Source organism: Lycorma delicatula, chromosome 9 (assembly GCF_047948215.1).
Source record: "Lycorma delicatula isolate Av1 chromosome 9, ASM4794821v1, whole genome shotgun sequence".
NCBI lineage: Eukaryota > Metazoa > Arthropoda > Insecta > Hemiptera > Fulgoridae > Lycorma > Lycorma delicatula.
This window is the reverse complement of record NC_134463.1, coordinates 100,903,002-100,927,498: the sequence shown is the minus strand read 5'-3', so window position 1 is coordinate 100,927,498 and position 24,497 is coordinate 100,903,002. Positions and strand designations below refer to the sequence as shown.

The following is a 24,497-nucleotide window of genomic DNA, read 5'->3' as shown; positions in this document are numbered from 1 at the left end:
TTTTTATCTTCTACTTAATTTTAACTAATAGGCACTCCGTGCACATTAATTTTTTTTATTTTAAAATCTGGAGCGAGAGAGAGGAAGTGAGAGAGAGAGAGAGAGAGAGATCTTAATTAGGTCTTGTTTATATTTATAATTTTTTGCTAAGTATTTTTGTATTTAATTAATAAAAAAACATATTACTACTTTATACGCCTACTATTTAAAAAAAATCCAATATATCAGCTCGAGTTTTTCTAAATTTTATATATCATTTTTCTATCGCAGTAGTAGTAGTAGTAGTAGTAGTAGTAGTAGTAGTAGTAATAATAATAATAATAATAATAATAATAATAATAATAATAATAATAATAATAATAATAATAATATGCATTACTGCATACTGGATTGTACTTTTACATATTCATAATCATTATTAAAAGGGTTAATCATAATATAAACGTTTATTCATAAGGGAAATCTAAAATAACTACTGCAAAACACCCTTCCTCGCTAATCGTAACCCTTTTACTAAAGCGTACTCATAACCAGCCACTCACTTGGGTTCGCGTCAAATAAATCAGTGGAGTATACGTACATTCGCTTTTATGCATTTATGTTTTATGTAGTACTCGCGGTTCCCGGCGGTGAATATATAGCGAACTGACGTCAACCGACACGAAGCGTTTATCGTTTTGTGCACCGACAACAACAAGAGTTGACAACTAACGACACAACGAATATGGATGGAGATTAGTCGAGTTATTGAAAGGACGCCTGGTTATGGCAGTTTGCTCTTTTGAATGTGAGAGGGGGGGTTTGACGGTGAATATGAAAATGTAGAAAGGAGGGGGAATTGAGTTTTAGTCTGGAATCAAAATAGTGAATAGGAAAGAGGGTGTCCTCGTATTCCTGTTTGTATTTTCACGTATATATAATACATACACGTTATGTGTGCGGTTGTGTTTAAATAGAAGCCATATTGGTGGTAATTTACATGTCGTTCATTTACATACGATCCTGGATTCGCTTTTACAATGTATAACACTAATATATATTAACTAAACCAGTAGTCTGTTTATATATCCTACTTCAGCGATTTTACGCCTTTTCATCTGAATAGTACACCAGAGTGTATATGTATGTATGTATATATATATATATATATATATATATATATATATATATATACACTTGAGTTTCCTGTCCTTACATTACCTAACGAAAACGTTAAATCGTACGGTGTACACCCTTGTTCGTTTCGTTGTTGTCTTAATTAAACCGAGTAAACCTATATCCATTCTGTTAAGTGAGTTACCCGTCCTACCTACCAACACATATCCGTGCTTATATATATCTTTAATAAGCCGTTTATCATTTCTGTCTTTAAATACTTCTACATGGACTTTCTTCTAATAATCTTGGAATTACCAGTTGTGAAATATTCATGAAACAGGAAAATTTTAAAAATAAATAATAATAGTAATAAAATTTAATAAGTAAGTACGGAAGACCTAGATGTTCATTTGGTATTTTTCTACTGATGTTCATACGCACTTAAATTCTGTGTAACTGTACAAATCTACTCATGTTATTTTTTACCCAATATATATATATATATATATATATTCTTTTTTAATGAAGTTTTTGTAATAAGAAATTGGAAATTACTTTAATTAAACTAAATATTTCATAAATTTTATCCAAATATAAAAGTGCTTCATATTGGAAAGAATATGATTTTTTCATTAATTTGATAAACAATCTCTTTTTCGCTATTTTCCAAAAATATCTTATTTTCTATATAATAACGGTATGAAATTAATAAAAATTATTTCATAATTTTTGAGAATAAAAATTTAAACATTTTTCTAAATAATTGTCACGACTAAATCATATATAATTAGTAATTTTTGTATTCAGCTTTAGACTAAGGTAAATTTGTAAGGAAGATAAAAACAAGTTATACTAATTTTACCTTTTATTAACGTTGATTAAACATTAAATCTAGTCGCTACATATATTGGAATTATATACATTAGTCTTTTGTTAGGTCAAGCGGAAAAGTAAACCGGTTTTTCAAAAATTCTTCATTTATATTAAACTATTCCCTGTCAGTATGAATCGTTCGACCAGCCACTCAGGAAATCTGATGCGTGTGAATAATGAATTAAAAGAAATCAGTAGATTTTTCCTTTCCGAACGACAAAATAAAATAAAATATTTGTCCCCATCACTTCAATATTCAGTATTTCAATGTCTAGTGTATGGAATGATTCTGTTTATTTATAAAATATTTATGAATTTTCTATGAAATTTGACGAAAAGATATAATTTTTTTTTTTTTTAATACGATCCGATTTGAGATTACCTTTTTAAAAATAACGGGAAAATTGAAAAATAAATTTTCATAAATACTTTCATAGTACAACCAGGAATTAGACGGAAAAAACACAAGATTATTAAGAGTAAAAGTATCATGTAATTTTTGTAAAGAAAACTCATTTCTGTGATATTTTCTACAAATGGAAGTAATTTTAATTAAAAAAAAAAAATTGAGTTATAATTAATAAGTGGATAACTAAATTTGTAAGATATACTTAATTTGTAATTTAGTAGTTATTTATTTTAATAGTGAATCGTTTTGTACATTGATGTTTCGAAAAAACCTTTCTATACTTGGCATATTTACGTAGATAAAGTTTTGCCGCGAAAAGCGGAATAAAGTTAGGTTTGATTTATAATCTAAAAGTAGAAAAATAATAAATTTTTTTTAACCTTTGAAAATAGTAGCATTTCTAAATATTTTTATACATATAAAAATTAATTAAGACAAAGAAACTTATCTGTTTATAATTAAAAATTCTACAGTTTTGTAATTTCACTAATAATAAAATTCCTCTTAATTAATTTATTGGGAAATTCTTGAATATTAACTGTTCGAAAGCTTATATATATATATATATTTGATACCACAAATATGCCTAATTTAATATCGGTGGACAACAACGGTAGCAGCTTAGATGTCAGCGGGAGCACAATATACGTACGCGCTAGTACAAGCGTCACTCCCGCCGCGCAGATCTGCGCAGTTCTCCCACCATAGCGGCGCTGCGGCCCCACCACTCTCAGGCTCCAATAAAAGAGCGCGCACGAGAGTGAATTTTTAATTCATCGTCGACCCCCACCTGGAGAAAAACCGGCCGCCGTGGGAGCCGCTGGACGCGGACGCTACCTTCCCGCTCCAGATCGCTGAACTTCAATCGCCCTGGCCGGCGACGTTGAAATTTTCTTACTTTTAATTTCATCCCTAAATTTCCTTCTGTCCTTAATTTCTTCTTCGAGATGTACAGTCGTTCCAGGTCGTCTAGTGTTTCTTTCATCCAAATGTACTTCAATTTACTTGCACTGACGATGTTGAAATTCAACATCGTCAGTGCGACCCAGGTGCTCCCCGAGGAGCCCCTCATATATATGTATATATATGCGAGTATATATATACTTTATTTTTAATCTGTCTGTGGCAGCTATAGATTGCATTCTGCTATTTTTCTCTGTCCATAGCAACTTCTTGATTCATTTATTTTTTTTAAATTTCTTCTATGCTTGACCTCCTTTAAACGTTTTTCTTCCAACTTTTTCAATTACAATCAATGTCTGTGAACAATTCCTACAACAGTACGTCGCCTAAGCAAATAATTTTTCTACCGTTTCATTTTTAGCAAGTTCTTTCAACATTATCTCTTTCTTTAATATTTCTCTATTTTGTTTTTGGTTTAATATTGTTATACAATTTTTTGATTAATTTTTATTACGTTATTATTCATTTTAATTTGTGTAGCTCATAATATACAGTACAATACATCTCATCTGAATTAAATTTAAGGGTTTTGTTAATGACCATTCATTTTACGAAAAGGGAGCGTATTTAAGGGGGTTGAAATGAAATGAAAAGGGGTTATAACGGGTAGGGGGTGGAATCGAGTAATTCTTAGTCGGTTTGAGAAGTTAAGGAAGTTCCTCTCTTCTCGATGTGTGTGTGATGAATGCTATAGACAATATATCACATGACAACCGAACCCTACCACTTCTTGGTCTATCTTTCTCCCTCGATATAATTCTATCTCACTCATCCCTTCCTCGTGTTGCCTGTTACTAACTCTACCGGCCCATTCCACCACAATTTTCAATTAGAAACCACCAATGTGGAATTGATTCAATTTCCAAGTCTACACCCTTGCTTTTCTACTGTTTTTGTAATAGTAGCAATGTATTGTAGTTTATACTCTGTGCTGATTGTAAAGAAAAAGAGTTACAGAACTTCGGTTTCTAGATCTTTTCCCTCTTACTTCCAGTGGTTATGGAACGTGAAAGGCTGAAGTAAAATTGTCTAATATCTGTTTCGGATTTATTTATTGGTTACTTTTTACTGTATTATTTTAAATATTTACTTTTAATGAATCTCTAGCTTTTGTAATCTCAACTTCTCTAGAAAAAAATAATAAAGTTAATTTTTTTAAATTTTTACTTATTTATTTTACAAAAGAAAATGCTAGGAAAAGTATGTAGTTAAAACCCAATTAATGTTAAGACAACAAAATAGGAAGCGAACGAGTCAAAGTTTACAGATATTTATTATTATTATTCCGATTATTCCTCTTTCGGAGAGCGCATGAACTTGAACCAATCATTTGTTTACCTTCTTCTCTTCTCTTTTCTTTTCTTCCCAAAACCTCTTCATCCATTCAATATTTTCTTCTTCCTCTTCTCCGTCCATCTTCTTCCTATCGTTTCTCTTTCTTATTCTTGTTCAAGTCTCTTACTTTTAATTTCATCCATAAATATCCTTCTGTCCTTGATTTCTTCTTCCGAGATGTTCAGTCGTTCCAGGTCGTCTTGTGTTTCTTTCATCCAGATGGACTTTAATTTACTTGCACTGACGATGTTGAAAATTCTCTTGGTTTATCTTCATCCATCCTGCGCAAGATTCGTGGAATTGTAGATTTCTTTTCCTAAACTTGTCTGTGATGGAGTCTGTTTTTCATATAATTCCTTTGCGGGTCACTTGATCCAGCTTCCATCTCTGAGGACCGCACCGTGGATTTTCCTGAGGATTTTCCGTTATTCTCGATTTCATTAATTTTGTTCATTCCTATGATTACTGTGGTTTCTACTGCATACAAGGCTTTCGGCAAGACAAATGTATTGTAATGTAGTTTCGCGTCGCGAGACACTGCCCTTTTGTTATAATGATTCTATGTAAGCCTGTACGCCTTTTGCAGTTTAAATATTCTTTCTGTGTGTTGAATATTGCATTTAGTCTCGGTCGGTCGGATGGTTGCTGAAGTGGGGTGGTTGTGAGATTTTTCCGTACTGTTTTCAGCGGCAATTTTCCAGTTGATTTGATATCCATATATTGTGTCTTTTCATAAGAAATTTGAAGTCCAGTTTTACAGGATATTTCGTGCAGTTTCTCCAATGAAAAACCAGCTTTATCGTTGTTTTTTGTTAATATAGTCAGGTCATCTGCAAAGCCCACGCTACCTTAAAACGTTTCTCTCTATGTAAATATATTTAATAATACTTTTTTTAATTGTTAAATATTTGTTAATATATTTTTAATATATTAATATAATATTTTTTAATATATTTTTTAAAGCTCTCCTTTCTTGTTACAATTTTACATCCTTTCTTGTGAATTTTCACAATTAAATACACTTAAAAAAAAACTTTTAACTTGACCAGGATACAGATGTCCCACGAAGAAATGGAGGAATTTTTAGGACATGTTCCACTGCTGAAAATACTGAAAAAAGTCCACATAATTGTAGGTCTGGAAACGCTTTGTTTTTGAGCTACGGCTAGCGAAAAATTTCACCTGCATTTCAGCTCTTTTAATAAAAAGAAGTCCTACTGTAATTTTTGAGACCTACATTAAGGAGTAAAGTTAGTGGTTTCTTGTGTAGTTTTTGTAACTACAAAAACTACACTCGAATTACTTTGTAACTCGAAAACAAAGCGTTTCCAGAACTATGTTTATTTGAACTTTTTTCATTTTTTTACCAGTAAAAAGAAGCTCTGAAAGTTTCTCCGTTTCTTCGTGGAACACTCTGTATATACGGTAATAGTTTTATGTATGTATACGACTAATAATCGTACTGAATCGTCTAGCCATTATGTTCGTTTGAAATTTCGACTTATATACATTTCCAAGTTATTATTCGATAACGAACAGCTCATTATTCTATATTTTTTTACATTTTAATTATAGTAAATTACGTGTTAATTTGTTTTCACACTACTTTAACCTTCACTAACATTAGATATTTTCGTATAATTCAACAGATTCTTCAAGTTAGTAATTCATTATATAAATTTACTGTACACATTTCATTTATTGTACACAATAATATTCTCACTGCGAGATGGGTTAAAAGTATAAATTTGAAAAACTTTCCTGACTTAAAATATATTTATATTTAAAAAAAGACGATTGCTTCATATTATATTGTTAAAAGTATTTTTTGGTGTTTTTTTCTATTCTGAACTTTGGACTTTGATCAGGGTTCTTTGGAACCATCTTTGTATGTAATTAAGTATGTTTAGTATATATTTTTGTATACTGTATAATATATGTGTACATTTACAGCTCTTTGAGGGATTTCAATGGAAACCCCTTTCTACATGTCAGTTTTTTGATATTTAAATTTCATTATGGTTCCGGTAAATTGGAATCGATTGTAAATTAAACACTCCAGACAAAATAATATATGATTTTATTAACAAATGATACTTCGAATTGCCAAATCAGTGTGTGTGCTTTGCACATATTAAAACCGTACTTTAAGTTTCAGAAAACTGACATTTTATGATATTCATAAAATTTTACTCGTATAAAACAAATATCAGAATAAAATTCGTTTCTGTTTTACATTAAGTTTTTTCATGGTAAATATTTGCAAAATGGTAAAATTTATGTTTTACGGTTTATAAATTTATTTTTAATTGTTCCCCTTTTTTATCCCACCGTGGATCCGAATTCTACACTAAGCTTGTTTACAGCTCCAGGGAGTGCCATCGCCTCAATCTATCTCGGCAGGAACTAAGATTCCCCCCCCCCCCCCCCAGGCAGCCCGGACTCGGTAATCATTCGGCATGCCTCCAATGAGGGGACCCAAAGAGGCCTCCCCACCGAGACTCCGGTCATGACGCGGCGCCTGTAATGGGAAATTCTAGAGGGATCCCCACCGACACTACGGTCTTACTTTACCCCCACTTAGGTCAGTTTCTGACCTTGTGAAGGTCCTCTCCCTGACCCCTGCGTGAGGAAAGGATGTCCGCCTCACTCGGTGACATAGTGTCTTTGACTGTGCGGAGATGGTCCACATACGATCGACCCGCCGCCTTAACAACCACCATCGCAGTTGGGGGCCCTAGCAGCTTTCTCCCTAGAGCCTGACTCCTATCAGCACCCAGCGACGACTTGTCCATATAGATCTGGAGCTTACTCGAACATATTTGTGCCAAATATTTGGCCGCCAGGTGAAGATAAACCCCATCTTCCCAAATTGCCCACAAAAATATACTTTGTGGGCCATTCCACCAGACCGATTCCACCAGACGAGAGCAGCCTTTCCTCGCCTGCGAAGGAATCCACAGCCACCACATAAGCATACCCGCAGACCTTTACGGACCCGCCAGGTGCTACCTACCTCCACTTGACCCACCTGCAGTGTGCCCGAACGAAGCATCGGCTCCACCCAAGGCATCTCTTCCAGTAAATGCGAGTGACCCCCATTCTCTGAACCCTTAGACAGATCGCGATCATGTGCGGTGACCCTTTGGCCACCGCACATGACATCATCGTCAAGTGCCTTCCGGACTTCAGGTCGAGCCTTGCCACTATCTTCCGTCTGGGTGGCCAAACACGTCAACACCACTCCACAGACGTGGTCTCTGGAGGTGCACATTCGGTCTCAATTGTCGATGTAGGCGCCACCTGCCAAATATCGCGAAGCACCTGAAATTCCAAGGCCTTGACGTGACGAGGCAAAGTACCCATATGGTATAGGAAAGTTGCTCACCGATCACGACCAGTCAAAAGGTTCAACCCCTCCACTTCCTCCATCCGTGCCGAGCTACCTCGCTCCCGGTCGGACTTCTCGACTTCCTCAGCTCGTGGCTTCTTTTTCTCTTCTACAGCCGGAGGACTTTCCCGCCGACCCTGCCTCGACCATCTCGGCAACAGAAGCTGCCGACTAGGATGGGAAATCACTTTCATATCCGCAGAAATCACCACTGTCATTGCTGAACTCCATAGCGGAGGGTACCACCCGTTGCTGAAGGCGTACCGCCTCCTCCACAAACGTACTTTCTTCTCTTCTGGTTTCCATCTGCCTCGCAACTGATCTCTGGTGAGTCCCACCATCGAAACTTGCAGCGCTCTTTGTACTGCTATCTCCAGAGAGAATCTCCCGGAGGATACGGAAATTCCTCGTTCTACCGGATTGCCTACTTCCAACTTCGGTAAAATCATCCCTCTCCGGTTGGGGTCGTAACCCCGGGATGATCTTGATACTGATCAAGACTGAATGATACCGAATCCAACTACAAAAATAAGTAAATCAATTAATTAACACCAAATAGCTGTTGTAATTAATATTTTTCTTAGTCAATAAAAACACTAACGTTCAACTTAGAAAATTTCTACACGTCGACTTTACACGGTGCTAAGACTTTGCTAGCACCGTCTAAGCAAGTCTTAGCACCGTGTAAATACTCCGTAGCAACCGTAGGTATGTACCAATAAACGTATATTAATCGTACAAAACACCAAAGTAAAAACAAAAACTCTAAAACGAGCGCCTAAAACTACGAAACAAATAATTAAATACGTAAAATAAACAGTTAACACAATTAACAAAAACAACACGATAACCTAAATAACCAAGATGGCTACCTGGCCTGTTTAGGACTAAATTAACGTAAAAATACTAAAATACAGAACAAAACACTTAACCAAACATAACAGAACAACGAAAAACAACTAATAAACTAACAACATAAATAGTAATAGAAAACCTCAGTAATACAACAAAACACAGAGCATAGTAGAAGTCAACCGCACTCCAAAACATACAAAACTGCTTGTTTAATTCTTTGAAAGTAAAAATAAATGTATTTAATCGATTATACAGTTTAAATTAATAATAGATGTAACTATTGCAGTTAATTACAATTTGGTTTTTATTTTTCATAATCACAGTACTTCTAACTACGATAATCGAAATATCATAATCATCGATAAAATAATCGGTTATATATAGCCTGACTTTTTTAAGAAACCTTAAGGTAACATTTCGAAACTAGTTGAGGAAAAAAGGAATATAAATGCTACCTGTTATCATTTAATATTTTCAATCCTTTTTTGGTTTCGAGCTTAACAAATGACATGTAATAATCTGTTATTAAGTATAAAAAATTATAATTCGAATCTTCCTTAAGCCGATAACTGTTATTATATTTATATATACATACAGGTTTTTATCTAATAAACTAATAACCTGATAATTTAGATGTCGATTCAAAAGAGAATAATTTTTGTACGAAAGCTTTAATTAAAAAATAATAATAATAATAATAATGTATTGGTATCGTGTAATATTTTATTAATGTATCATCAATTGATGTGTATGTGTGTTTGCGTGAAGTTAAGGATTAATAATTTATATAAAAGCCGTTTCTTCTTTTTTCTTCAAATACCACGCCCTCATCATCAGCTCCGAGCATAAAATAATAATTATTTTCACATAATTATCATTCAGTATATTCTCACACAAACATACCACCAGCATTTTTATGCAATCATTCTTATACGTTAAGGAATATATCGTTTTTCTATCTATCTATCTATCTATGTATATATATATAAATACACGCATGTGTGAGTGTGTGTGTGCGCGCGCGCGTATTGTTGCACCGTTCATCCCGACTTCCCTTAAACAATGATAGCCTACTGCTTTTTTTTCCAAAACTTTTTAAAAAGACACTGAGACAGCTGAATAACTGTCACACATTACTATCTATTAGGAAAAAAGAAGGAAATTTACAACATCCATTACTGTATGACATTGACCATATTGCTGTCCGAAAAAAAGAAAATGTAATGTCACGATGAAATTACTTTTAAAAGCGTTAGTGAAAGTTGGTCGTCGCCCACATCGTTTTTAGTAACTGTAACTTGTTAGTTGATTTTTTTTTGTTTGAGTTGGTTTTTTTTCTTGATAAAAACATATTATTGATAAATACGTCAAGATAAAAAAAAGAATTAATTTTTATTTTCATAGCGACATTTTTCATACTTAAATTTGTTTTAATGAATACATACACTTAAAATTATTTTAGTATATTAAAGAGGATATGATGATGGTCTGAATGATTTTAATTTTTATTTAAATTCAACTTTTTTGCATGTGATAGAATTTATATTTAAACCCTATTGATAGGTCTGTTTAAAACACGCTTTTTCTTTTAATTTTTCATTTATTATTTAGTTTATATACTCTTTTATTTCAATGATATAAATAATTATAATAATAACAATCGAAATTGTTTAATGTAATCGAAGAATAATCAATAATCGAAAGATTCTAGTTGTATTTTATTAATTGTTTTGTTTATATAAATATTAACAAATTACACTCTTGGTATATTTACGAAAGATTTAATTATGATAATATAATTAAATTCTATTAGAGTAAAATTGACTATCTATCATAGCATTATATGACAATATTATCAATTTACTTATACAAAAACAACATGCTGACATTCCTACAAAAATAACTATTTTTTTGATGATGATGATAATAAATTTTGCAGGCTAATTTTGTTTGACCGGGAAAAGAACCCGGAACCTCTGGATGAAAGATAAGAGATGCTACCAATCTACCAAGCAGCTCGGCATTAATATTGAATAAAGAATATTTAAAAGGCTGAAAGAAATTAAATCAAAAGAAATCGGCATATTTGTGAATTATATTCGTGTACATTTCACATTTAAAACTCGACTTTAAAAAAATAAGAAAAAAAACCGAAAAAAATGAGTATAAAATACATTATCGTTTTCTTTTGTAGTTAAATTATTTTAATGCAAAGGAAATGTTTTTTTTTTTTTTTTGTAACAAAAGTATGAAAGGATTTTAAAAACCCATTAAAATTGTTGTCTAATCATTAGTGATAAAATACAATTTTTTTTTTAATTTATGTTGTGATATGGTTCAAAAAACAAAATGTGTTTCTAAAATATCAACATTAAAAATTTTATACTAACTTACTTCGTTTTAAGGTTTTTTAATACTTGTCGGTAGCCTATTTAACTCGTTTTGTATTACATTATCTGAATAGTTTAAATTTTTCGGAAATTTTAAATTTTGGAATAATTATTTTTAATTTATACGATTTTATACTTTTAATGAAATTAATATTTATGTAATGAAAATGATTTAAATAACAAATAAATAAATTTATTTACAGTTTTCTTTCTGTTTTTGTTGTAGTATTAGAAAAATATTTAACAAAATGAAATTAATAAAATAAAAATTCGTATTAATTCAGCTTATTTTAGAATAAAAAAATAAATAAATTATGCGGATTATATAATCTGCACATATTTTTTGCTTTGATAACAGAATTTCTAAGTTGGTTTACCTATTCGAATACATTGCGTAATAATAATTACTTGAATTTCCTGGTAATAAAAACTTCTATCGTTAGCTTTATGTTATCAGTGATAACCTATTACAGTACTTGTTAAATTGTTTTTAATGATAAATGTGTTTAATACTTGTCTTACATAATTTGAAAGAACGTTTATAAATTTTATCCGTAGCGTTTTGGTTTATGACAGTTTCATATCGTATTTATTATTTCGTGCATGACTAGGATTTAGCGTGACTACGATATGTCCTATTACGTGTTTTTAACGTTTAAAATGTTTTAATAAAATTTTTTAATACCCTTTAATTTGACCTATCTTGAAAATTAATTATTATATTTTTAAATCAACCTTTAAATTCATCTAAACTCTTTTTGTAATACTTTTGGTCTCCCAGGAGTAATATTATTGAAAAATAAGATAAAGTATTGCTTGCTACCTGTGAAAAAATTTACCGTCAGTTTTCGTTTTATCTTTCCGAAAGTTTTCAGATCTTCATACTTTAAATTTCATAAAATCTGCTTACCAATTACCATTAGTTTGTCTTATATCTTGCAAAGTAAAAAAATATATATACATTGAATAAACAAATTTCCGGGGGTAGCGTCACGGCCTTTCATCCGTAGATTCCGGGTTCGAATCCCGGTCAGGCACGGCAGCATTCATACGCTAAAAAAAGATTTCAATTTCATTATACCATGTAGCTTCTGTGGTGAATTAATTCATCGAGCAAAAAAAAGGAAAAGCAAACATTGAATCAAGAAACAATTAAAAACGATTAACTTTTTAATTTTAAATATGTGATGGTCTAATTTTAAATCTGAAATGGTTTCTCAAGGGTTGAGAAAGGGTAAAAGAATAAAAATATCTTTAAAAAATTTTATTTTTAACAAATAAATCGCACAACATTTTTTTAACGTACAGAATTCCATAGAGGTTTTTATTACGCTATTTGATAAACGGTATCGATATATGAAATTTTATTTATTTTTTTAATTTTTTGAACATCAAGAAGAAAAGTTCTTTTTATGCTTGTTTTTCACTTCTAATACGTAAACATAAAAATTATTTAAAAAAAAGTTCCTTAAAGAAATGTTTTACGGAGATTATTCTTCTACATTTTTTTTCAATAAAGACAAACAAACAAAAGTATCCTATGTCAGACTTCTTAAGGAAGGTGAGAAATGAAGTGGGTTTCCAGTAGTTTTATTTATTGAAATAATGCTGCGTATTACCACCCCTAACCAACCGAAATGCCTCAGCTCTATAACTGTACATCATTCTCTCTGAACAGCTGTGTGGTGAAAATTATTGCTCTCAGAAAAAGTAAATTTGTTCAGCATGCATTACAGTCGACTGAGGTAGGTGGTATAAAGTACAATTTTTATAAATTTCATTATGTGTAAATTAGTAAAGGAATTGCCTAGCCTGAAGTTTGCAGAATTATCCAAAATTGGCTACATATAGTAAAAATATGCACAGAATCCAATCATTTTTAGATATAGCAATACCTCAATATCTCTCAAATTCTTTTTTCCGGTTTCTTTTGAAAAAAATATATATATTCAATCTCTTACAATACAACACAAGTGCTGTAATTTTAATTTAATTAAATATATTAATATTAAATAAAATAATTCCGATACAAAAACTCAACTGGATACTAACACGAATCTGTTTTCATACATAATTTTTTAACGATGTTTATATATACGTATATTGTTTTTTTTTTTTAATTTGAGGGACGTAAAATCGATATTTACAAAATCTGTAGTATGATTTATTTTTTGTCCAATTGATTAACGTCTTCTCTCTTATACATACCGTCCATTACAGCTGAGAAAAATTAAAATTATAGGATAAAATTAGAAATAGTATAAGAATGAGGGGAAATTTATAAAAAAAAGTTCAGCTCTTGGCCTATTTTAACGCAATCGGTAAATGATTTTTACTTTCATCAGTAACTTTCGTTGTAATCATCAATAGCAGCAAATATATGGTGGTCGATTTATAAAAAATTCTTTAAAAATAATTGAAATACAATCTTATTTTATTAAACTTAACGTGCCTTGAATAAAAGTAAAATTAGACGTAGGAATATAAAAATAATAATAAAATAAAATCACGAGTACATATTAAATTATAGACCTACTTGATGTACATTAGTACACGTATATTCAAGTTATTTACATATTCATAATGTACAGACGATTTGCATTGTAAAATTTGCATGCGGTTAGGTTGTAGGCCAGCGGTCATACCACTTTCTGGTTTTCACTTCATGATAGAGTCTTTCTTTGTAAACTATACGTATTTTAGCTTATAGCTCCTCCCGTTTTGTCTGAAAGGTTTGGGCAGGTGTTAGTTTAACCTCCATTTATATATATATATTCTAAGAGTAAACGTTTGAGTGAATAGAAGGAAGAAGACTTCAGGGTGTTTTGTGTCTGATGATATGAGGGGGTGCAGACTTTTGGTGGGGGTGAAAGATGACATGGCGTTCTATTCCATTCACCGTTGAAAAATGTCCATCATTTATATCTCAAAAGACATTTGTCCCCATCCACTCCTCCCGCCGTTTACTCTGCATCGTTTCAATACACCACCTTTTTTTTTATGCCGTCTTCCATTTCTTTTTTTTATATTATTTCTTTCTATCTTACTTACTTCTTTAAATATAGTTTCTTTTTTCATCCCCAGTCTCACGGTTCTTCTCATGTCGTTTAGTCGAAAACAGTTTCTTTTTCTTCTTTCTATTTTATATGAAAATTTCCTTTTTTAAGTCGGTTATATTCATTCTTTAACGCCATGAAAAATACATTTTTATTATAATATTCAACGTTTAGCTATAGAAATCTCCGTTTTTCTCAGTTGAAAAACTACAGATTTTTTCTTCTTGATATGAAAAGACCGGCTGAACTTTTCTCTTTTTATATGTAAATTTAGATTATTCGCTTTTTTATACGTTTTTTTTTTTTTTATTCCTTCAAGTAAAGTTTTATGAAAATTATATTAGAGTAAATAATGATTTTACGAAATGCATCTACATTCCATTTATAATCATCTTCAGGAATGCTATTTTGGTGAGTCGAAAACTTTATATATATAACTCACACACATACACACACACACACACAGATACATATATATATATATATATATATATATATATATGTATACAGCCATGTTTTCTAGCCAGAAATACAACGAATTTGTGTTTCATCACATATTTTAAATGTTGTTGATTGATTATAGCCATTAATTATTGATTCCAATAGACTTGCCGTAAATCTCTATTAAATGTTATTTAAAATTTCGGTGAACTTATTTAGGTCTGATTAATTAAACGAGATTTTAGCCTACGGTTTTGTAATCGTTACTTCGCATCTTCCAATTACGTCTAATGATCAGAGTAGTTATCGAGGCTGAAGTTCAAAACAGGTGTGTTTCAAAACATGATTTTTATTTTGTTACAATCGTGTTTGAAACGCCTAATTTTTGTTCCATTTATTTTTTGTGTACACTTTTTATATTTATTTTTGTTTGTTTGTTATACGAAACATAATGACTTGGGAATTAATATCGTTCCGATAAGATAATTCAACTGGTTTTTTTTTTTACTATTTTGTTATCGTTGTTTCACGTTAGCTAGAAGTAAAAGGAGTATGAGCTCGATTTTATTATTTCATCTAAAAAACATTTTTACGCCTTAGACTTACGAATTAATTAGTATTAACTGCAGTATAATCTGCATAATTAAAAAACGGGTAATATCCCTTGGAACTTTTTGCATTTCATTATATTTTAATTAAACATTTCTTTTACATAATAAGTAATAAAAATTTTACACTTTCATCATAACGCGTAACTTTTATGAGATAGAAATATTGTGAAATCGGTCCGAATACGTTTCCAACACGTAATCTTCATTTTCAGGAGAGTATTATCCTTGTCATTCCTTATGGAATTATTAGGTTAGTAAGTACCTTCAGCGGTGAACTGCTACCTATAATACATCTAATGGTAATTTAATTGATAATATTTTTAAATTATTTAATTAATTGGTTTATTCTTAATTTGAAATTTATTTTATTTTGTACTGAAAACATTTCAGTTTTTAAAATCTATTTAAAGAAATGCAGATATCTAACTGATATTTTTTAAACAATAAATAATTTATTTTCCATACAAACAAATTCAGTATGTATATATATATATCTATCTATCTCTATAAGTTTGCTTACAAGACTTGAAATGATACTTTTTTTTTTGTTTATATTCAAAAAAGTTTGTTATATATTATAACAAACTACAATGTTTCTAATATGATAATCTTCGCATTATCAGTGATTAGAGTTTTCGATTAATTAAAGAACTTAGGAAAATACGATTATTAAATTTTCTTTTTTTACAAAAAAAAAGAACAGATTTTTTTTTTAAAGAAAAACTTGTTTATATAAGTTTTTTTTACAACCGGCTGTTATAACGGTAATACTGGTTTTTTTAAAGATAAGCTCTTTTTTCCCTTTTTTTAAATTAAATTTTCAATAATGTTAATCTGTTTTACTTAAAACCTTTTATCAAATATAGGCTGGTATTTTAAATGGATAAAATGTTTAAGTTATGTGCAGTTTAATTAGGTATAGAATTATTTTTATTACGAGCTATTATTAATTAATATAAACCTGTGTAAAAACTGTACAAAGTAGCTGGTAAATTATGTATAACAAAAACAAATATATATTAATTTCATTCATATCCAATTAATTCATTTAAAAAAAAAAAAAAAATATTTTTTTTTATTAAAAATGTATTTTTTTCTTCTAGTTTTGTTATAATATTTTTGCTGTAAAAGCTTTTCCCTCTCATCTGACGTGTATTAATATATAGGATTTGTTATTAAACAGAATTTATTTATAAGCAACATGATTTTTTTTTTATATATATATATATCACTTTGTAACAGCCATAAACCGATTTTCTTATACCGATTATTTTTTTTTTAGAAGTATTAGGAATGTGACCTAAATTGAGCTAATTATAGTTAGTTTCTAATTTTTTCATTAAAAAAAAAAACTGTTTTTTTTGTGTAGTTTTATAAATAAATGTGAGCTATTTATTTACTTTTTTTTTTTTTGTTTATTGAAAAACTCTTTTCTAACGCTTTAATTTTTGAGAATAGAAAATTATTTTTATTTCGTATCTTCAAGGACTTACCTAAAATAATATGAGTAATAATCTTTTTTCAAGTAACTTAAAAAAAAAAACAGAATTTATTAATGAGCTCGGTATCTTTTTTATCGGGTTGTACTTTACTTATATAGGCTAGATAAATTTATCTAATTGTTTTTAAGTATACTTATATTTAATTCAGGTAATTAAAAAAAAATGTGTTTTCGATAATTTATTGTGATTCTTGTTACGTAGTTATTTGTCGGTTGCGTATTTATATTTAACATGTTATTGCCTGAAGTTAAATTAACGCAATAGTTTTTTTATTCCTTATCCTATGTTACAACGATAAAATAATTGTAACTTTTGTTATTTTCATAATCCGTAATAACTGTAAGAAAGCGAAATTGATACGATACCTGTATAAAAGTTATTTATGGGTTCGTATCGTTTCAGAATAGTGTGAAAATTAGTAACTAAGCTAGAAGTCTAATGTAATATACAAGTGGGACGAGGTAAGGGAACGACGAGGAGGGGGGAAGTCTATGGTAGCTAGCCTATGTGGAAAAGAGGCGTGCTATAATACATCATCTTGCTGTGTTTGCGCGATGAAGCTGTAATAAGTACAGACTCCATTGAATCTCAGCGGCTTGGAACAGTTGCCGCGAGCGTACAGTACAGTGGATGGAGGGTTTTAAGTCCCGACAGTACGCGCGATGCGGGGACCTCTCTCTGTCTATTTTTCTAACTATTTATCTCCTTCTTTCTCCCTACTACTCCGTTCTATAATACTGACATGACACGGGGAGAGAGAGAGAGGGGCTGGATATAGCACACGGGAAGTCGCGAACGATTGCGTCGACGAGAGGGGGGACCTTGCCATCAGTATTCACTAACCACGTGAAAAAACAGTCTGCTTTAACATCGTTAACAGTTGATGCATTATATTGATGAATTGACAGATATAGTTCGTTTCGCTTCGCGCTCTTATTAAATGTATTATATTATTGTACTTACTAATAACATATATTTAATTTTAAAATGGAATTATAATTACGGTAATTTGTTTAAAATATTAATCGTTAACAAATATTTATTATTTAAATGTTTATACAGTGAATACAATGTTTATTTTTGTGAATACTTCATACAAATTATGATAATTAATTACTACAGAAATATGGAGGTAAGTCGTACGTATAATAAAATTCCAAAAATTCATTAATTTTGCTTAAATTATAGATTATCCGTCTACCTACTCGCACTTCTAAAAGTGATATTTTTTTGGCGTATTTAAACAATAGTAATTTATTTATAATAGTTAAAGTAACTTTTATTTACAAAAACTTAAGTGCATTTCAAATTTACTTTTTTTTGCTGAATTTATAAAACGATTAAGCGATAAAAATATTAACATTTATTGTTGTGATAAATTTATGAAATTAATTTATGTATTTTTCTATTAATAGTAAATCACATATTACTTAAAACATTGTTTTGTTTTTATAACTGATCGATAAAGTTTTATTCGAGGCAAGACGATCGAGAAGTTTACAAAAACAACGGCCTATACGAAAATGCTTTATAAAGAAACAGATTAAAAATTGTATTTCAAACTTTGGTATCCCTAAAATAAAACTTGCAACGTTGGTTATAGTCAGTAACAAGCAGTATAATATTTCTCCTATGTCTTATAAGCTAAATACAATTCTTTTTTTTTTTAATGTGTACGTTGTAATCTGTTCTACTAGTGAACAATAAGCAACCCCCCCACGGCCCAAGTGCAACTGTAGTCTTGCACAGACTCAGGCCGATCATCCCTAAGACGTATGGTTAATTGAACCATAACCACCAAAGTACATCGGTAACGAAGCATAGCCACCAAAGTCATCGGTAACCATCGTTTAGTATTCAAATCCTTATAAAATTAATTAGCTTTTGCTAGGATTTGAACCTCGGAACTTTTGACTTCGAAAATCAGCTGTTAACCGATTTGCGAGGACAAAGTCCAGGCAGGTGGGCCACATACAATTAATAAGATTAGTTTTGTTTAGCTTAATTTAAACATACTGATTATGAAATGAACACAATTTATAAAAGTGAATTGCAGTTTTTTTTTTTTTTTAATTAAGAGATCTTATTTTTATTTTCTTTATAAAATTTCTAATATTAGACCTGGTATTTGATTATTTTTACAAAAAAAACTGTTAGAAATCAGTTTTTAAAAAAAATTAAGCAAATAAGAAAAATATTTGATTTTTGTGGATGATAACACCAATTATCATGCTTCATATCACACGTATTTAATCAGTTAAAAGTGATGATGTACAATTAGAAATACTTTCTTTCATTATTTTAAAAATAAGTTTGATTAACAAATCAAGAATTTTTCCCCGTTTTAATCCATTAATGTTTTGGGTGTTATCTAGGAGGTTATTTTCTAAAGGATTTTGATGTTTTTTAAAAAATATTTTGGGTATTTTACATCGTATGTACTTTATACACATATATAAACTAGGAAATGTAATGAGTTTTTATCCTATTTCGAATGTTTCGGTTTTTATCTTAAAAGTAATTCTGGAAATTACGATTATATTACGTGTGTTTCGGATTCGATTCGGAAGGAGAAATGGTAATCGAATAATCCACATAATTATTCGTTAAAATGTATACAAAGGCAAGTTCGAAGTAATATTGGATAACACCAATTATCATGCTTCATATCACACGTATTTAATCAGTTAAAAGTGATGATGTACAATTAGAAATACTTTCTTTCATTATTTTAAAAATAAGTTTGATTAACAAATCAAGAATTTTTCCCCGTTTTAATCCATTAATGTTTTGGGTGTTATCTAGGAGGTTATTTTCTAAAGGATTTTGATGTTTTTTAAAAAATATTTTGGGTATTTTACATCGTATGTACTTTATACACATATATAAACTAGGAAATGTAATGAGTTTTTATCCTATTTCGAATGTTTCGGTTTTTATCTTAAAAGTAATTCTGGAAATTACGATTATATTACGTGTGTTTCGGATTCGATTCGGAAGGAGAAATGGTAATCGAATAATCCACATAATTATTCGTTAAAATGTATACAAAGGCAAGTTCGAAGTAATATTAATAAAAAATTTAAGGATTTTAGGATGTAAGAAATCTATAAATATGTAAGAAAATAGGACTATCCACTCGCAATTTTCTAAATTGTCATCCTTTGACTACATATATTTACAATTCACGTTACACTATCTTATTATCATTTTTGTACTAGTATGGATCTAAATACCACAGAATTTCTAATCAGAAAAGGTAATCAGAGATTAATTATTTATCTTTACATAATCAATCATTTCTTTTTTTTTATAAAAATTATTAAATTTTGTTAAAAATTCAGTACGCTTATGAATTTTATAGATTTTTTATTTTAAAGGTTTAATCAGAAACATAACTATAACTGACTGTATAATCAAGAACGTCGTTACAAACATTTTTGATTAAATAAATCGTACTAAATAATAATACAATTTTTAAAATAAAACGATTTACGATCATTTGAGATGTTAATTATTAAAATATTAATACATAAATGAAAAATTATTTATTTTAATAGATCCTCTATTAAAATATTATTAAAAAAACATTATATATATATATATATATATATATATATATATATATATATATATAAAATTTATTCATTACCTTTATCTACCAAAAACCGGTTGTAGTTTACTCATTGTGGTAGTGTATGAATTATAATATTCTGTTAAGTACTGCCTGTTACACGCATATTATACATTATAAATGGTGATATTAAGTTATATCATATAATAGGGGTTATTTTTTTTTAAAAAAAGATCTACTGTAACATATTAGTTCGGTTTTTAAATTGCTTAATGCTGCAAGCGTGTTTAGCTTTAAAATATGTTTGAAAATCTGTTTATCTGCCCTTTCTGTTCGTTATCAGTAGTTGAATTAAAGATTAATTCTGTTTTACATTTTTTGTTTTATTCCTACTAATTGATATTTAAAAATGAGGAATCATTTATAATTAATACTCTTTTATAAATAATTTATCGTTAGAATTAATTCCCTGTTAAACAAAAAATGTATTTCATAAGAAGTCAGCTTTAATCCCATTAAATTAAGTGTTTGAAATATTTAATACCAGAGTAAATAAATATTGAATATAAAAGCCTGCTGACATAGATGTACAGCAATAATTAGTGTTTTTTTATTCTGCATACATTTTCTATGCAGGTATCATTTAGACAAATTTAATTTCTTATAACGATCATGTAAAATATTTTTTTATAAAATATTTTAGTAACTGAGTGATGATCTTTTATTTTTTTAAATTATTTAATCATAAATTTACAAATTATATATTGCTGATTTATCCTGTTTTAAAAGGATTTATTTTCAAAATATGTCTAATTATATATTAAAAAATAATAATTTTAGTGTAAAGCTTTATAATGTACTTACTTTCTAAAATAATTTATATATATTTACTAAAATAAATAGAAATGAAATACTGTTTAATAAATAATTAATAAAATCGGAAAAAACCATTGTGAAGATAAAATAAATTTATAAAAATAACGATACATGATAGCCGTATATTTCAGTAACGAAAAATTAAAAAGGTATTTATAAACCGTTTCAAAATACGTTCAGTATAAAAATTTATTATTTAAGATAACCAGGGAACCTGGTTTTACAAATAGATTCAATACTCTATAATTAAACATTACTTTCAACCACTACTAATCAAAAAAATTAGTCCATCGATAAGCCTTCAAGTCAAAAAGATTCGTATAAATTTATCCACAGAGAGAAAGTATGAAGGGGCTCGTATATCACGTAAAAGTGAGTGGTGATAGAGAGATCACCTGTAGAAGGATATTGATGTTACACAAACCTCGGTGCCAAAAATATATAATTTTATAGCGTTCCTTTAAGGCAGCTGGTGCTCATTCGTCTAATCCACTATCATAGGAAAATCGGTATGTTTAAAATTGAAATAGATGAGAGTATTACGTTACTGGAAATAAATCTTTATACTAATGGAGTTATAAATATGCTGCAATAAAATATTTATTTCCTCTTATATAAAAAAAATTCTGAAAAGCAGCTTAAAGAATTAAGTTAAACCTACTTGAGGAACATCCTCAAGTAGGTCTCATGAAAGAAAATATCCATCAAAAAATTAATGAATTGAAAAATACAGTTTGAAGATTATCTTACACCTAAGACGAGATCAAAAATGTACTGTTCGGTTAAGTACCTTCAAATACCAATATTTTTGGTACGGGTAAGGATAAGATAAATATTCTTTCTTAAGAAGACTTGATTTTAGGCGTTTCTTATTATCTGAAGGAAAAAGCAATCTGTTGCTGACTCATTATCATAGCTGTCATTACGGGAAAAATGAATGTATGGAGAAGAATTAATGCACATTTTTTCCAGAAGTTGATTGAAGTGCTGATTTTTGGATCGAGTTATTTTGAGATTTCTCTGTTGAAAAATTATTCCTTTCTCACAATTCACCCGTTTTAATATCATCGATATTTCGATTTAACAAAATTTGGGGGACATTTAGAGTTTGTTTGCGAGTTGAAATGCATTGTCTATCAAACCAAATTCCATTGTTTGTCAAAGTAGTTTCCTACCGATAGTATTCGTACAAGAAGCTCGGTAAATGAGGTTCTTAATCGGTTGAATCTGGCCTCCGTTAATGCAATACCTATACTAAAATTTGTATGTTACAGACGATTTCTCACCGGTATGACATTTTTTACCATATACAAGTCATAATTACCCGGACGAGTGTGTTCAAGGATTCTTCTGGTTTAGAGATTTCAGGATACAGATTTACAGATCCTTCTGTAAATTTTGTATTCATTTACAACGTAATGGGTCGTATACTGAAAATATTGTTAAATGTAAGCGAACAAAATCTTTCACTATTTAATTAATAATTAAGAATCTATCGTAGATCAAAAACCTATATTGGTTGATATAATGGAAACCTCAAATCATTTAAAAAGTATAATTTCATAAGATCTGGTAAATATAAATTAGATTTTATAAAACAATTCATACGTAAACCGATAATTTGTTCCATATTATAGGTAATAATCCATAATCAATTTAAGAGATACTTATTTTTTCTGAAACCTCTTCTCTTCTGTTTATTATTATAATAAAACCTGGTTAATAAACTGAAAAATTTTATCTACTGAATAAATTATAAATTATTTATCCTTATTCTATTAAATTGACGAAACACATGGATTTTTGTTTACTTTTTAATTATTTTTTCTATTTAAAAAAAAAGTAGATTATAATAATAAAAATTTAAAGTTGTACAAGTCTTCATTACTTGTAGTACAAGCTTTGTTTGTGCGGTGAAGGACATCGCCAATCTTGTACTGTACGTATAAAGCTTAAGAAATATAATTTACCGCCGTCACGCCAATTTGACCTGCAAGGTCATAGGGTTATTTGATGTAATCATCAAAACGGGTCATCGTTGTCAACTGTTATAATCAACTTATGCTTTATAACCAACTTATATGAGTGTATAACATTACAAATAAATTCTTTTTTTATAGTAAATAATGTAATGAAATTTTATACCATGTTATTAGATTGTCTGCCAAATGATCATAAATGATGACTACAGTAATTTATTTCATAGTTTTGTGTGTGTGCGCGCGCGCACACACAGACATACTATACATACGTATCAATTTTGATTATGGTGATGGTAATAATAATAATCTTAAGAAAGCTAGTTTTACACGATTCTCAGCGATTCTATTCTTTATTTGCTTATTTATTAGTTAGTTGATGACATAAACAAATTTAATTAAATTTACATAAATTCTATCAGTAGTTTATTTGAAGGAGAAAATTATGTAACATTTCTAACTATCTCCATTTTTACGCCTTAACTTTTTTATTATCATTATTCTTAAATAGTTGGTATTGCAAACTATACTACGGCATAGTTACAGTAACATTTATGAAAAAATAATTTGTAACATATCCGGGTAAAAGAATAGATGATTTTTTTTAACCTGATGGTTACAACTTATTAAGGAGTAATATTTTGAAATAGTAATAGGTGTGAAGATAAAAATTACCTGTTTAGTGGGAAACTGGCAGAATGTTGTATATTTTAACTGAATAATTCCGCATTTCATGAAAATTCTTAAGATAGACAAAGATTTTTCTTACAAAACCTGACCATGTTCTCAGGTTTCTCTGTAGTACCTTGCTGAAAAGCTTCTGATCAACTCAAAATCGTTAATCAAAAGTGTTTTCTTCCGGTCGTGGGTGAGAGCATCTACTTTTCCCAAACAGGAATGGTAATATGAGTATCTAGAACATGGAAGCATATGGGCATCTGTACTTGAAGAACACGGAAGCACTCCTTGGTGCAGATTTTTATGTTCCTCTAAGAGTAGATTTGTTCCCCGATCATTTCCTTTATTCTCAGTGATATCCTATTGTTTTGGTTAGATCTTCTGGTACGGATCGGAACTAAGGTCGCCCTTTATTGCGTTTTTGCTATTTTTGCACGATACTATCTTCACATACCTATGTACGATA

At 29.7% G+C, this 24,497-nt stretch overlaps 1 protein-coding gene across 3 annotated transcripts in view; it reads left to right on the top strand.

Annotated features, from left to right (window-relative positions):
* Positions 1-24,497, top strand: part of LOC142330132 (homeotic protein antennapedia-like) — a 485,876-nt gene that overhangs the window by 340,332 nt on the left and 121,047 nt on the right. The window contains exon 1 of one of the 3 annotated variants that reach the window (XM_075375223.1): positions 17,563-18,056. The exons of the other annotated variants lie outside the window; for them this stretch is intronic. The gene's annotated coding sequence lies outside the window, so the exon portion shown is untranslated. Of the gene's footprint in view, positions 1-17,562; positions 18,057-24,497 lie in introns of those variants that run through there. 3 annotated transcript variants of the gene reach the window in all.